The sequence below is a fragment of the Dermochelys coriacea genome, chromosome 1, assembly GCF_009764565.3.
Source record: "Dermochelys coriacea isolate rDerCor1 chromosome 1, rDerCor1.pri.v4, whole genome shotgun sequence".
NCBI classification, from domain to species: Eukaryota; Metazoa; Chordata; order Testudines; family Dermochelyidae; genus Dermochelys; species Dermochelys coriacea.
Window position 1 is genome coordinate 217,925,617 of NC_050068.2, and position 15,049 is coordinate 217,940,665.

General features: G+C 48.2%; 1 long non-coding RNA gene across 3 annotated transcripts in view; it reads right to left on the minus strand.

Moving 5' to 3' along the window:
- The window catches only part of LOC122460153, a 59,276-nt gene that overhangs the window by 20,370 nt on the left and 23,857 nt on the right, over nt 1-15,049 (minus strand). Inside the window, exon 3 of one of the 3 annotated variants that reach the window (XR_006281263.1) lies at nt 5,712-5,721. The exons of the other annotated variants lie outside the window; for them this stretch is intronic. This is a non-coding gene — a long non-coding RNA (uncharacterized LOC122460153). Of the gene's footprint in view, nt 1-5,711; nt 5,722-15,049 lie in introns of those variants that run through there. 3 annotated transcript variants of the gene reach the window in all.

The window sequence follows — 15,049 nt, forward strand, 5'->3', positions numbered from 1 at the left end:
GGAGGTGAGGGGGCGAGCTGGTAGAATACTTGGGGGGAACTCATGGGCATGATTATGTGCAGATAGGGCAATTTAACTGAATACTGGCACCGTTTTCCACAGGCAGTGGTGACGTTAGCTGATATCTCACTCCGGAGAGTAACAGAAGCTAAAAGGGAACAGCTCCTGCACACATCCGGCTGCAGACAGGGTCTATATGGTGCTAGCCTGTGTACTGCAGTTGTGCCTGCTGAAGTAATTCCAAAGTGGCATGGGAAAATGTCCTACTGCAGTGGAAGAAATAAGGCATCCCTCCCCAGAAACTTTCAGCAGAGATTGCAGACTACCTCCAGGAAAGCTTCCTCAAGATCTCTGTGGAGGATTCACAGGACATCCCAGTGCACATAAACAAACTGTTCTGCAGGGCTCCCTCGGCCTAACTGTTGGGAAGCTGATGGCAACTCTACCTCTGTTGGTTATTCACTACCTCTTGCAGTGTGACTAAAAAAGAGTAAATGAATAGATGTGTCCCTGCAATGTCAAAGCAAACTACATACTTACCAGAGGTTTCTTCCCCTGCATCAGGCTTGCCATCCCTGCACTTCTGGGACTCACTCAACTGCTCAGGAGTCAAAATGGGTCCTGTCTCACTGCATCACTGGATCCCCTGGTCGCCTGTCCCCCATTCTCCTTCTCTTGTTCCTTGTCCAAGACCCGGGTCTCAGGGTTCACTGTGGTGGCCTGTGACTCCAGATCCCCCAAAGTACTCAGAAGACCCTCAGGGGTGGTGTGGTGGGGTTGCCCCCAAGAATGACATGCAGCTCCTTGGAGAAGTGGCATGTCTGCAGTTCCACACCAGAGTGCCCATTCACCTTTTTTGCCTTCTGGTTTGCCTGCCACAGGTCCTTGACTTTCACGCAGCCCTGATGTGTGTCCCTCTTGTAGCCCTTCTCCCCCCTTCTCTGAGCGATCTGCTCATAGATGACAAAGTTTCTACAGCTGGATCGGAGCTGTGCCTGCACAGACTCTTCTCCCCATTACCCAGGAGCTCCACCACCTGCTTTGTACTCCAGGCAGAAGCGCATTTGCTGTGTGGAGCGGGCATGATAAGAAATAAGGGCTGGGCAGTTGCTATGTGAGCTCTCCATGCCAACCAAACAGGAAATGGAATTTCAAAAATTTGTCAGTCTTTAAAAGGGGAGGGGCATGTACCTGTGTACCTGGCCGCTGGGCAGCAGAGTTCAAAACGCTGACCAGAGTGGTCACGATGAGACATTGTGGGAAACCTAGTGAAGGCCACTAACGTTGACGTAAGTAACGCAATGTCTGCACTGACCCTGTGTCGCCCAACTGTGTTGACCTATGTGCTACACCTCTCATGGGGGAGGAGTTATTAAGTTGGCAAAACTGGCAAGTTACATCGGTGGGAGCGACATTGTAGTGTAGATCCTTACACAGTTAGGTTGATGTAAGCTGCCATGTATCAACCTAACTCTGTAGTGTAGCGCAGGCCTGAGTTTCTCTGTCTCTTCCCACCTCTTTATCTCTGTCAGCTTCTGACTCACTGTCTCTCTGAGTTTCTCTTCTCTCTGTGTCTTTCTCTTTCTCTTCTTCTCTCCCCAAATCAGATCAGTGGCCCCTCCCTTGTGATGGGGCTGCTACTTTTCCACCTCTGCAGGCTGGGTACAAACATGGCCTGTCTTCATGGGATGATTTAGTTGGGGATTAGTCCATCTTGAGCAGGGGATTGGATTAGATGACCTCCTGAGGTCCCTTCCAACCCTAATCTTCTGTGATTCTCCCTTCCACCTGCAGGGTGTTGTTTCATCCAGACTTAAGGGAATCATTTTGCTCTTTCCACTTCAGTACTTCGCTCTTTGTGTGTGTTTAATCTTTGCTTGTTTTTCATTCCCAGGCTTTTATCATTTCTGCTTCAAAGTCAAAGATAGTGGGTTTTGTAGAATAACAAAGGATTTTTTCCCCCTCCTAGACACAGATAAGGGGTGTCCGGGATCTGGAAGAAGATTGGTGGCTAATTACACAGAACCTGGGAGGATGGGACAGAAGGGAGACCCAGAAGGGAGAATAATGAGATGTCAGTGTGCAAGCGTGAATGCAAAGGATTCTGGGTAGAAATCAGTGCCATGTAATATTTAGATAGGAAAGGGCCAGGTCAGACTGAATAACTGCAAAAAAGCATCCTGGAGACTCCCTGAAGACAGGCCAGTATGGGATGAAGAGTTAGCAGGTTGCCTAATTATAGAAACCAAGGCTGGGGCTTCCATTCCAACAGCTCACACCTCCCCCTGATGGCCCCTTCCAAAAGGTTAGGGAAAAATTGCATCATTACAAGTGATGGGAGGCCACACTATGGACATCTCTCCCTTTACCAGAGTGACACCGCCACAGTCTATGTTGACTTCTGGACTTGGTTATAAGCCTGTCTGTTAACTCAGGCATCCACTAAGGAAGGTGGAAGGAAAGTAAGACTGAGGACTGCTGAATATCAGGGGAGTTTTACTCAAATAGCGGCTATTGTAGCCAAGGTGTGGTTAATTAATTGATCTTTTTGAATTGTAAATGCATCACATCTATACAACGGGTACATGTCCTATACTTTGGAAAATAAATATATATATTATTAAACTCTAGTGTGTGTGAGAGAGTGACACTGCTTTACAATAGATGGAATCAGAACTGCTTACCTATGTCTCAGAGGCCCTATACTGCTTACATCTAATAATGATTCTCCTTTAGCTCCAGTGATCACTTATAGGAGGAAGATCTATGGCTGCTGCTGCTGCTGCAAAGTTCTGAGTGGCCATGAACTGCAGCACAATGACAAGCTGTAAATACATCATGAGCCAAGAGTCATCTGACTTGTTATTGTATCCTTATGAATTAAAAGGAAGAATGAAGAGATTTCTCTAGGTATGTCTGCACTGCAATGTAAGCCTGGACTCAGCCTCAGCCTCCAGCCTAACACCCCTTCTGTCCATTCAAGTGGCACTAACACAGGGCTCAGACCCAGGGTCTCAGAAGCCTGCGGGGCTGCAGGGTCTGAGCACAAGTCGAGTCTTAACCTAGGGTTCAAGCCCTATTGCTTTGCAGTGCAGACTAGCCTCACTTGACTCAGATCCTGGACCTGGGAGTCCACCAAAAAGTATCCCACAATCCCATGGGCCAATTTCCTTTGTCCTCTCTATCCCAAGAATCTTGAATCTACTCTATTCAAAACAGAAGCAACCACCCTTGCTGTACTGCAGCAACTCTCTGAGTTAGCGTTAACCCTTCCATTGTCTTCTGACCACCAAACTGCAAACACACCATCAGAGAGCCTTCAGTGTTTGCAATGGAGACTGAACAGAACAAGCCTTTTGCAAAACACGCTGCTTTTTGGGGCCTGATTTTGATAAATCTCTGATGCAAGGCCAGCAAAACTGTGGACTTAAGTAAGATACCAGGAATGACTATGCATATTAGCAAATAGGGAAGAAGCTGGCAGCTTTGCACATTTACCCAACCAGTGCCCAGTGCAAGGGAGTGGCTTAAATGGCTCAAGAGCGAGTACTGGAAACCCAGGGACCAGAACCATACCTCAGGCAACTCGCCAAAATCATGTGTGTTATGAGGAGTCTGGTTGCTGGGCACTGCGCTGAGCATGGAGCCAACAGTGGTGCATGATGACCTAGTCAACTGGGATGGGGCCCCACTGTCTTCAGAATCCACCATAGGAACTAATAGGAACCTGCAGCAGTCTCCAAGTGGGGACAATGAAGTCACTCTGTTGCTGAGACCAGTTCCAGAGCAGACTTTGGCGCAGGAGCAGCAGCAGTGCATTCTGGGTCTGTACTCATATGGGCTAATGCACTCCCTGAGGAGCAGCCCGCGGCGGAGCCTGCTGCAGACACACATGGGACCAAAACTGTTCCTAAGCCCTAGTAAGTTTCTGGCTCCATTTTAATGTTTATTAATACAGTAATGTGACCAATGCAAAAGTTATCAGAACCCCAGCTAGCAGCCTGTATCTGCTAGTGGCGGATTATATGCCAGCGGTATGGCTCTTCCACCCAACCACCGCCATCACATGGAGTTCAAAATGGCGACCAGGACATGCAAACAGTAAAGAACAACTTTAAAGTGTATTTTTACTGGAAAGGCAGAGATTTTTGCTCAACCATTCCTATTTCTTAAAAACAATAACCTTACATTGCCATGCCTGTAAGTATACTACTCTGTAACCATTCTACAGTCTATCGAGCTGCCTGGAAACAGTGAACTCTGTGAATGTTTGAGGAAATGTGTTCCACTCACAAATCTAGTTCATTTTAGTCAGTGGAGTCCATAGATGACAAAATAATTTGTCCCAAATATGACTGCGGTTTGAAATTTTCTGGGGGTGGGGAGGTGGAAGGGGAAATGTTCTGGGGGTGGGGAGGAGGAAGGCTGTGAATTTCTGCGTGTTTGCATGCTGTCATAACAGGCTACACCATATGGAATCTAACACAGCATCCTCTTGATTCCCTCATGAATTCTGATCTAATCCTGGGTGCTAATAGCTGCAAACTTTTCCTGAAGCAGGAACTCCACATACGTAGTCATATTTCAGGGAAGGGCATATTTTCCAGGGCCACCTTGGTAGCTGACCAGCCCATTCCACTCATAGATGTGCTGTTCAGTTACTATACATTTGAATACGTCTGTTGCATAAACTGCAGGTTTCCCCCCAGCAGCTTGGAATAACATCTCCTTTGCCAAATCAGGCACCACAAGAACTGTTATGTCCTCCAAAATTGGAAAGGCCTGAAATTGTAGAAAAATCTTTTGTAGCACAGCTACTGATAGCAGCCCTCCACTGTCACCCACCCCAAACCCAAGTGTTCTGCAGTTTTCTAAAACAAAAAAATCAGCTTTCCATTTTTAACTTTCCATTGTGCCTGTAATTCTTTCACTGTGATTAACCAGGCTGTGTCTAGGGAACTTCAGGGCTCTGAAGCATCCTTCTCACAATATACTGAAGTTCAGTTTGAAAAAGTATCATTTTATGTCCTTGAAATTCCATGAGGATTTTCTCTGTGTTCCTGCAGTGATCTATTTGAGACAATAAGCCCCCCCCCGCGCGCACACACACCCACACACCCAGTCTTGTCCTGTTCCAGGCCCCTCAGTCTCTGCAGGCTTTAGTACCTGCACAGCTCACCCACACTGCAGCAGAAGCCTGACTCAATGGACCTTGACAGAAGCATTTCCATGACAAACTTATGGTTGAAGTTCTGGAGAGGGCCAACATGCAGGTCTGCTACCAAAGACAGATGGCCTTATAGTAGAGAAAAGGCATGCCGCATGGCAAGAGGAAAGGCTCAGGCTGGCTGCACAGTTTGAGGGAGCTGGCACTTGCTTTGCAGATTCTGGAACAGGAAAGGTGGCTAAGGGAGGAGGACAGAGCTCAGCAGAAAGTGCAGTTTGAGTGGCTCATGTCACTAGTGACTGTGGCTCCTGCTGCATTACCCACACCACAGGCCCGAGTACCCTGTGTACTACCCTGTGCTGCAATCCAGAAGTAGATGGGAAGACTCTACGGCTGGGTGGCACATGCAATCAGGCCCCATGAGTGGCTGGCAGGGCAACCTTACCTCATGCAGCCCTCCATATTGACCTCCTCCCCTGTGGATGTCTCCATCTCCCTCCTACAGTGTCATGTGCCCAGTTCATGGGAAAAGAAGGGAAAGGAGAGCCTTTGGCCTGGGGACATGACAGGGTAAGGAATTTCTGTCTTGTACATGGTTTCACTGTTTGCACTTGTTCATGCACTTTGTTTTTTTGTTTTGTTTTGTTTCCGTAGGGGTCTGTTGTTACTCGTGTTTTGGCATGGTAAGGGCAGCTGGCCTGCCTGGCAATGAGTGAATGTAGTACTTTTCTAATACATGTTTATAAAGTTTTTAATTTCATCAAGAAAGTTTATTTCTATCACAGCTTCATATCATATGAATATGATGTGTCTTCAAGATAATAAAGGTAAACACATGATCAGGGACAATTAGGAATTAGTATGGAAAGACTATCCCTCAATATATAGCAATTCATAGCTCAATCATTTCCTTACATCAATCCGTACTGTGAATAATCCCCTCTTTCCCATTTCATAGGTGGTCATGTCATTCATAAGTACATCGCATGGCATTAAAATCCCACACCCCTCCCCAAGCACCATATCCTCCCCACAATCAATGAGCCCTATTCCCCTCTGACACAAGCACATTCATAAAGATACTAATCACCTTCTTCCATTAGACCATGTAAGTCCAAAACGTGGGAGCACAAAGCATCCCAGATTTCTGTTGCTCAGGTGCATCCAGCTGCGGAAGGTTCACTTTCTAACCAAGTGTACCAATTCAGTAGCCCCTGCCTGTCGTAGGTCCATTCAGTAGGAAAAGGCTCACCTCAGGCTTCACAAATATTGTGAAGAGCACAGCAAGCCACAGTAATGGAGACAGCACTGATGACACTGTCTGGCACCCAAAGGGGGCTGTAAACATCTCAAGTGAGATTTCAGTGTGCCAAAAGCACATTCGCCACCATTCTGCACCTGCTGAGAGTGTAATAAACCTTCTTTTGCCAGGGCCTCTGAGATCAGGGAATGGTTTCATAAGCCAAAGCAAAAGGAGGTATGCAGGTTCCCTAGAATAATGGTGGGGACAGTAAATCCATTTATGATAATATCAGTTGGTGGGAATAGTGTCCCAGGCTGTCCATGAATGTAAACTCCTTATCATGAACTTTCCCATTGCAACCCATGCTGATGTTCATAAATTGCCCTCTGTGGCCCATGAGGACCTGCATAACAACGGAGTAGTATCCTGTGCAGTTTATGTACTTCTTGAAGAGGGCAAACTATGGGCACACGAGTCCCATCAATGACCCCAGCCACTTTGGGGTAAACCACACACCTGATTGCCTCAGAAATCGCTGCAACCACTCTAAGGTGCCACAAGTATTCCTTCACTTTACTCACAGTTGACTTTCCAACATCAAACTGGTTTGCAAGAGGTCTGGGACAGCTTCAGGTACAGCAACCTGCTTCTGGACTGGCCTCATGCATGTGTCTTTATACTGGAGGGTCAGGACAAGCTGTTCTCAAAGCTCCAGAAATGTAGCTTTCTTCTTGCGGAAGTTCTGGACCCACTGCTGGTCATCCCAGGTCTGCATAATGATGTGATCCTACCCATCTGTGCTTGTGGCCCTGCTCCAGGAATTCCAGTCTACATTAGGGGCATCCGAAGCTGTACTGAGCATACTGAGAAGCATCAGCCAGTTCATTTGCCATGCATGGGTCCTCCTCCTCCTCCTGCTACTCCATCAAAAGCTCTGTCAGATGCCTTTGGTAGCTCAGAAAATGTCTCTGAAATGTCCACCAGCATGTCACAGAAGGACTGCCCATTGCCTGACACAGGACTGAAAGTGCAAGCAAGAGAAAGTCTTCAAAAAGTGCCTCATCCATGTTGCTGGCTCCAGTATATGGAAATGCACTGACCCAAATGACTCCTTGGCAGGCTGTATTGGCAGGCTGTTCAAACTTCCCGTAATGTGCAGGGTGGACAGTCAAGTTTTCCTACAGTGCACCACAGTCAAAGGGCTAGAGCGGCCACATTTGATGTGGGCGCTGGGGCATTGGATATGTTGGTTTGACTCAGCTCTGTATGCTGCAGTGTGTATGCCAGAATCACAAGTTCAAGCCTGGGTTAACAGTCAGTGCCCACACTCAAGCCCTGGGTCCTCTAACCCAGGGTCAGCTGACTCAAATCCCACTAACCCTGGGTTTATGTTGCAGTGTAGACATACCCTCTATTTAACAGGCAAGTTATTGGGGTATCTGAAATTCCTTCCCCTGTACTGTATAATTATCATTAGAATTCATTTTTTTCTGAGGTTCCAGTGCCCAAACCTTTCTTGTCACTTCCAGTAAAACCTTTTATGTGTTTCCACTTCACCTACCTACATAGTTTTGCTTGTATATATTAATCCTGACCAGCGCTTTGAATTCCAGTCCTATACGTTTACAATTCTGCCACTGTACCAGCTGCTATTGCATGACTGCTCTCCTCCCAACTCTGCCAATGCCTCTCAGTCCTGCCCTGCAGCCCCCCTGCTATTCCAGTGCTGGGCTCCCCACCCAACTCTGCCCACGCCCATCACTCCTGCTCCCTGGACAAGGCTGAAGTTTGTCCTTTATTCCCAGTTCTTGATTCAAAGATCAAATTTTAAAAACATTCATCAGTGTACGAATATTTTTTTAGATATTCCACCATAAAATGTAATATAATTTTGTAACTATTTATTAGTAATCAAATATTTAATTATTTAATTATTGAATAATTATTCAAATAAGGAACCAGATTAAACTGATTGTAAGTGACAGAATATGTCTTGGGTTATCCCTAGTGACAAGTCCCTGCAACCATTACACTGTACCGAAGTAGCTGGGACATGGAATTGCATGAGGCAAAGCTTTATTCTTGAACAACATGCTGTCTCATGTTACATTCCCACCCTACTTCCAATTTGTAAATGCCACTTGAATAAAGGAACTGGGGTTTGACTGGCAGTCTGTGGCAATATATGTCTCAGGTCTTCCCAAGTAACATATCTCTGTGACTGTGACTGTCCTGAAGTAGCATGGCCATGGAATTCTATGAGACAAAGTTTTATTCCAGAGCAGTGTACTGTGACATGTCATGCGCCCAGCCCACTTTCCTTTAGTGCATGACCAATGAATAAGGAACTGGATTAAACTGGCTGTTTGCAGGGGTGTGCGCAAGGGTGGAAGGAAGCAGCGCCCCCCACCCCCAATCAGTGGGGGCACAGAACTCTTCCAGGGCTGGAGTGGGGAGAGTAAGCTCCTCTGGCCCCTGGCCAGGGCAGGAAATTACAGCTTCTCCGGCCCTGGGGAGAGGGGAGGACCAGCTGCTCTGGCTGCTGCTCCTCCAGCCATGGTGGGGTGGGGGAGTCAGATCCTCCTGCCATGGGGGGTGGGGAAGGAAGAGCCAGCTCCTGCAGCTGTGGGGGGCACAGAAAGTGCCTCTCCCAAAAGGGGTCAAATTTTTATTCCTGTGTATGCTCCTGGCTGTAAGTGGCAATACGTGTCTTGGGTCACCCCAAGTGACACATGCCTGTGTCAAATCTTCTGATCTGAAGAAGCTGGCATATGGCACTCCCTGACTCGAAGGTTTATTTCTGAGAAATATGCTGCCATGTGTCATTCCCCCACCCTACCTTTTCCAAAATCTCCCTGAAGAAGGGCCTGGGTTTCGAGTGGCTGCACATGTCTTCATGTGACACATCCCTGAAACCACTAGACTGTTCTTAAGTAGCTGAGACATGTTACTCCTCAACTTGAAGCTTTATTTCTGCACAACATCAGGAGCAGATTTACCATGAAACAAACCGTGCAGTGGCACGGGACCCCCAATGACAGGGAGGCCCCCAAAATGCAGGACAAATATCTGACAACCTGCCCCTGAGTCCCGACTGGCAGCGCAGCAGGGTTCGGGCAGGTAGGTTGCCCGTATGCTGTGGACGGTGGCTCCACGCCACTCCCGGAAGCAGCCTGCTGCTGGCATGTCTCTGCGCACCCCTGGCGCGGGGGAAGGCGGTGGGGGCGTGACAGCTCCACGCACTGCCCCTGCCCCAGGAAGCACATAAAGACCTGCTGCCCCCCTCCCCCCAAAGGGGTGCACAGAGATGTGCCAGCAGCAGGGCTATGGTAGCTCCCTGCCCGTTCTGCCTCCCTCCCTCCATGCCACTTAGCTCCAGGAAATGGCCGGCATGTCCCTGCGGCCCTTGGGGGTGGGGTGTCTCCATGCACTGCTCCCACTACGAGCACCAACTCCACAGCTCCCATTGGCTGGGAACTGTGGCCAATGGGAGCTGCAGGGGCTGCGCCTGTGGGCAGCACCGCACAGAGACCCCCTGCCCCCACCCCGCCCCGCCTAGGAGCTGCTGCTGGAGGGGTTTGTGTGCCGGTCACTTTGGGAGCCGCACCTCCTGAGGTAAGTGACTCCTCCCTGCCCCCTCCCATCCCCCAACCATCTGCCCCGCCTAGAACCTGCACACCGCACCCAAACTTCCTCCCAGAACCTGCACCCCTCACCTCCTTCCATATCCCAACCCCCCTGCCACAGCCCAGAGCCCATACCCTGCACCCAAACTTCCTCCCAGAGCTTGCCCCCTACTCCCACATCCCAACCCCCTGCTGCAGCCCAGAACCCGCAACCCGCACTCAAATTTCCTCCCAGAGCCTGCACCCCTCACCCCCTTCCATACCCCAACCCCCTGCCCCAGCCCAGAGCCCACACCCCGCACCCAAACTTCCTCCCAGAGCCTGCCCCCCTCCTTCCACCCCCCAACCCCTTGCTGCAGCCCAGAGCCCGCAACCCGCACTCAAATTTCCTCCCAGAGCCTGCACCCTCACCCCCTTCCATACCCCAACCCCCTGCCCCAGCCCAGAGCCCACACCCCGTACCCAAACTTCCTCCCAGAGCCTGCCCCCCATACCTCCTCCCACCCCCCAACCCGCTGCCCCAATCAAAGTACCTCACTTTATTTTCATTTACTTTCCATTACTTATAATACAGGAGGAGGAGGAAGAAAAAAAGAATGAAAAACAGGGGTGGGAGGGAGATAAGAGAGAATGTCCTTTTTCTTGGCTGGGTCCCAAGGGGGGCGAAAATGAAGCTGTGTACAGGGGCCCCACTAACTCTAAATCCGCCACTGCACAACATGCTTCCTCATGTCACGCTCCTTCCTCCCCGCTCTGTTGTGTAAATTTCGCTTGAATAAGGAACCGGGCTTTGACTGGCTGTATGTGACAAAATATATCTCGGGTCACCCCTGTGATGAAGTGAGGTTTTTCATCCTGTTATGTTGCATCTGACTCTTACTGTCCTAAACTAATCCTGTGAAAACCTCAGTTTCCCTGTATACGACACCAATGCCTAGCTGGTGGGAATTGGGCGTGTGACTTTTGCTGAGGTCTTCAAGGCAGGTGAGGCTGCCCAGCTGCCTGCATGGAGGTGATGGCCGATGCCCTTCGTAACCCGAGAACCAGGAGGGGATGCAACCAGGTGATCCTTTGCCTGGGAAGCAGGACAAAGACCGGAGAAGAAGCAGCGGGCGTGTTGGAGGCCAGGCAGCGGGGTCCAGGGCAGTCTGCTGTGGGAGACTGGAGTGGGGAGTCCAGTGCATCCGGCTTGGGATTCCACCAAGATGGACTTGGCTCAAAGTCACTGATTTCTGTGTTAACAAATTCTGTTCTACGCTGTGTACCTGTTGACTAATAAAGCTTCCGTTTTACAATGCTGGTTGAAAGTCACTGCTGACTGTGGAATTGGGGTGCAGGGCCCTTTGGCTTCCCCAGGAGCCCCGCACAGGCAGACTCACTGAAGGAAGCGCACAGTGAGAACAGGGATGCTGAATGCTCTGAGGTCAGACCCAGGAAGGCCGAAGCTGTGTAAGCTTCTTGCTCTGGCAACAGTATGCTCAGAGAGAGGAGGCATGTTATCCCAAAGTCCTGGCTGGTTTCATATGGAGCAGTTCCAGAGCATCAGTCCAGTGACTCCATGACAACCCCACGTGACATATCCATGCTGCTGAGGACTGTTTGGAAGGAGCTGGGATATGCCACTTCCTCACCCAAATCTTCTTTCTTCCCAAAAAGTTGTGGCCTATGTCACCATCCTTTCCGCAACACATAAACCATTTAGCTTAAACAGAAGCGGCAAAGGGAAGTTTCAGAGAGCGAAGCTGCAGCTCCTGTGCGTTGAGGTGTTTTCTGTGAGGCTTGTGTTACTGGGCTGTAAGCCCCTGGATAGGTCAGGTGAGGCAGGTCTGTTTGTTTGTGTCACTGAGGGCTGTGTGGCCGGGACCCTTAAGTTTTCTAAAAGAACCAGTGTTTGAAGTGGTTAATCCCTTCCTCTTAATGAGAGGATAGGGCAGACAAGCAAGTCTTAGTAAATAGATTGGTTGCCAGGTGAACAGAAGTGATAAATATTCAAGTTTCAGTGGGAGTTTAGAGAGGGAGTGTGATTCCTGTTTTAGGTATGGCTCTATACCACATAACGAATATGGATGATGAGAGAACAACTGTTGTGATCTGCCTTGAGTGTGCTATGTTTTCTCTTCTGCTGGAAGACAGAAGTGATTTCAGGTGTATGAAGTGCAAGCTGGTGGACAGATTGAAAGAGAAGATATGTGGACTGGAAGCACAAGATTCAACATTGCGCAGTATATGAGCAAACAAAGACTTCATGGACAACCAGATTTGGAAACTGCTGTCGCAGATGCCTCAAGGTGAAGGTCCTGTGAAAAAGGAACCAGAGAGAGAAGCAACCGGAGAAATGGACTGGAGATTTGTGACTAAGAGCGGAAAGAGAGCCAGGAGGCATTCAACCCAGGTAGAGGCATCAAAACGTTATCAGATGCTCAGTAAGTCAACTCTGGAAGACCCTGTCTCTGGAGACTAGAACAGAAAGCTACAGGGGACATATCTGAAGGGCATCCTTGCTGTATGAAGCAAGCAGATAAGAAGAGGGTTCTTCAGCCATCCTAAGCCCTGATCTACACTACGAGTTTAGGTTGAATTTAGCAGCATTAGATCAACTTAACCCTGCACCCATCCACACAATGAAGCCATTTTTGTTGACTTAAAGGGCTCCTAAAATTGATTTCTGTACTCCTCCCTGAATAGGGGATTAGTGCTGAAATCGACATCGCCGGGTCAAATTTGGGGTAGTGTGGATGCAATTAACAGTATTGGCCTCCGGAAGTTATCCCAGAGTGCTACATTGTGACCGCTCTGGACAGCACTTTCGACTCAGATGCACTAGCCAGGTACACAGAAAAAGCACTGGGAACTTTTGAATTTCATTTCCTGTTTGGCCAGCGTGGCGAGCTAATCAGCACAGGTGACCATGCAGTCCCAGAATTGCAAAAGAGCTCCAGCATGGACCCAACAGGTGGTACTGGATCTGATAGCTGTATGGAGAAACGAATCCATGTTATCAGAACTCCGTTCCAAAAGACAAAATGCCAATATATTTGAAAAAATCTCCAAGGGCATGATGGACAGAGGCTATAAGAGGGACCTGCAGCAGTGCCGCTTAAAAATTAAGGAGCTCAGGCAATCCTACCAAAAAAACCAAAGAGGCAAACAGCTGCTCAGGGTCAGAGCCCCAGACATGCAGCTTCTATGATCAGCTGCATGCAATTCTAGGGGGTGCCCCTACCACCACCCCTCCTCTGTCCATGGACACCTGTAAGGGGGGAGTCTCATACAACAGGGATGAGGATTTTAGGGATGAGGAAGATGATGATGAGGAAGAGGATAGCGCACAACAGGCAAGTGGAGAAACCGTTCTCCCCGACAGCCAGGATCTGTTTATCACCCTGGAGCCAATATCCTTCCAACACTCCCAAGGCAGGCTCCCGGACCATGAAGCAGGAGAAGGCACCTCTGGTGAGTGTACCTTTGTAAATATAATACATGGTTACAAGCCCTCCCTCAGGCTTCAGACTGCACTTTACCAGCACACATACCGGTAGGCACACACCCCACTGCAGCTTTACACACAGATGCTGAGATCAGCTCTGCATGGGAAGGCTCAGCTAAGGAATTGCCCAGTACTCAAGTGCATAACCCCCTTTAGGGGGTAAACCCAAAATTATACCATCTTGCGCTGCACAGAGAAATGTACAGTATAAGCTCATAAAATTTGCCCCCTCCTGCAGTGTGGAAAAAGATATGCAATAGCTTTGTGCCCCAATTTATAATTTCCACACACTGGTTATAGACAAAACAAAATCAAGCTTATTAACTACAAAAAGTTACATTTAAAGTGACTATAAGTGATAGCAAACAGATCAAAGCAGATTACCTTAGTAAATAAACAAAACTGCAAACTGATCTTAACACACTAGTTAAGTAGGATATGAATTAGCAAATTCTCATCCTGAGTGATAATCAGGCTAATAAATAGGCAGATTCTTAAGGCACAAGTTGCCTTGGCTTTCCCAAGTTTTAATACACAGGCTAAAAATCCTTCTAGCCTGGGACCATCACTTCCCGCTATTCAGTCCTTGCCCCTCCGGTGTTTCCAGGTGTGTTGTTATAGGGAGAGTGAGGTCCCATCATGGGGTGGTTGTCCCCCTTTTATATCTTCTTCCCACTTGCTGGAAAGCTCTTTTGCTGTGACCTGGGTCAAACAGTTCTCATTGTGTAGTGCTATCTCTGAGAGGTTTCTATTGTACACAGCTCCTGGGGTAATCCTTGTGCCTGTGTGCCTTTCCTCAGTAAGCCATTAACATTGTTTGGCCTTTTTACTGTTGTACCTGAAAGGCTGCTTGTGGGTGTTTTCAACCTCACAACATGTTTCAGTAACACATACACAGCCAAACTTCATAACTCCACATACCATGATAGAACATAGAATCCAACAAAATATTACTGACTAGCACAGTGGTTCTCAAACTTTTGTACTGGTGACCCCTATTACACAGAAAGCCTATGAGTGCAACCCCCCTTATAAAGTAAAAACACATTTTTTTATATTTAACACTATTATAAATGCTGGAGGCGAAGTGGGATTTGGGGGTAGAAGTGACAGCTCGCAACCTCTCACATAATAACCTTGTGACCCCAGTTTGAGAACTCCTGGTCTAGTGGATCAAGCCTTTTAGAATGATACCTCACAAGGCATACTTTGTACAAAACATATCCTAATTACATGACAGTGGTGAATATTGGGGTGCCAGGGTGTCACAGTAAGTCACCATAAAATTGGATAGGATTACGAAGTTGTCTGACAACTCTTCACCTGTGGTGATACATATTGGAATAATGACTTGACATCACATGAAACTACACCAATTATAGAAGACTTCAGGGATCTTGGAAGGGAGCTGAAGAAGAGGAAAGTTCTAGTAGAATGCTTAGAGATCCTGCTGGACCAATGATCATGATTAGGTAGAAGGCAGAATATAGTGGGGTGAACTATGGTGAGATTGTCAGCTTTGGATC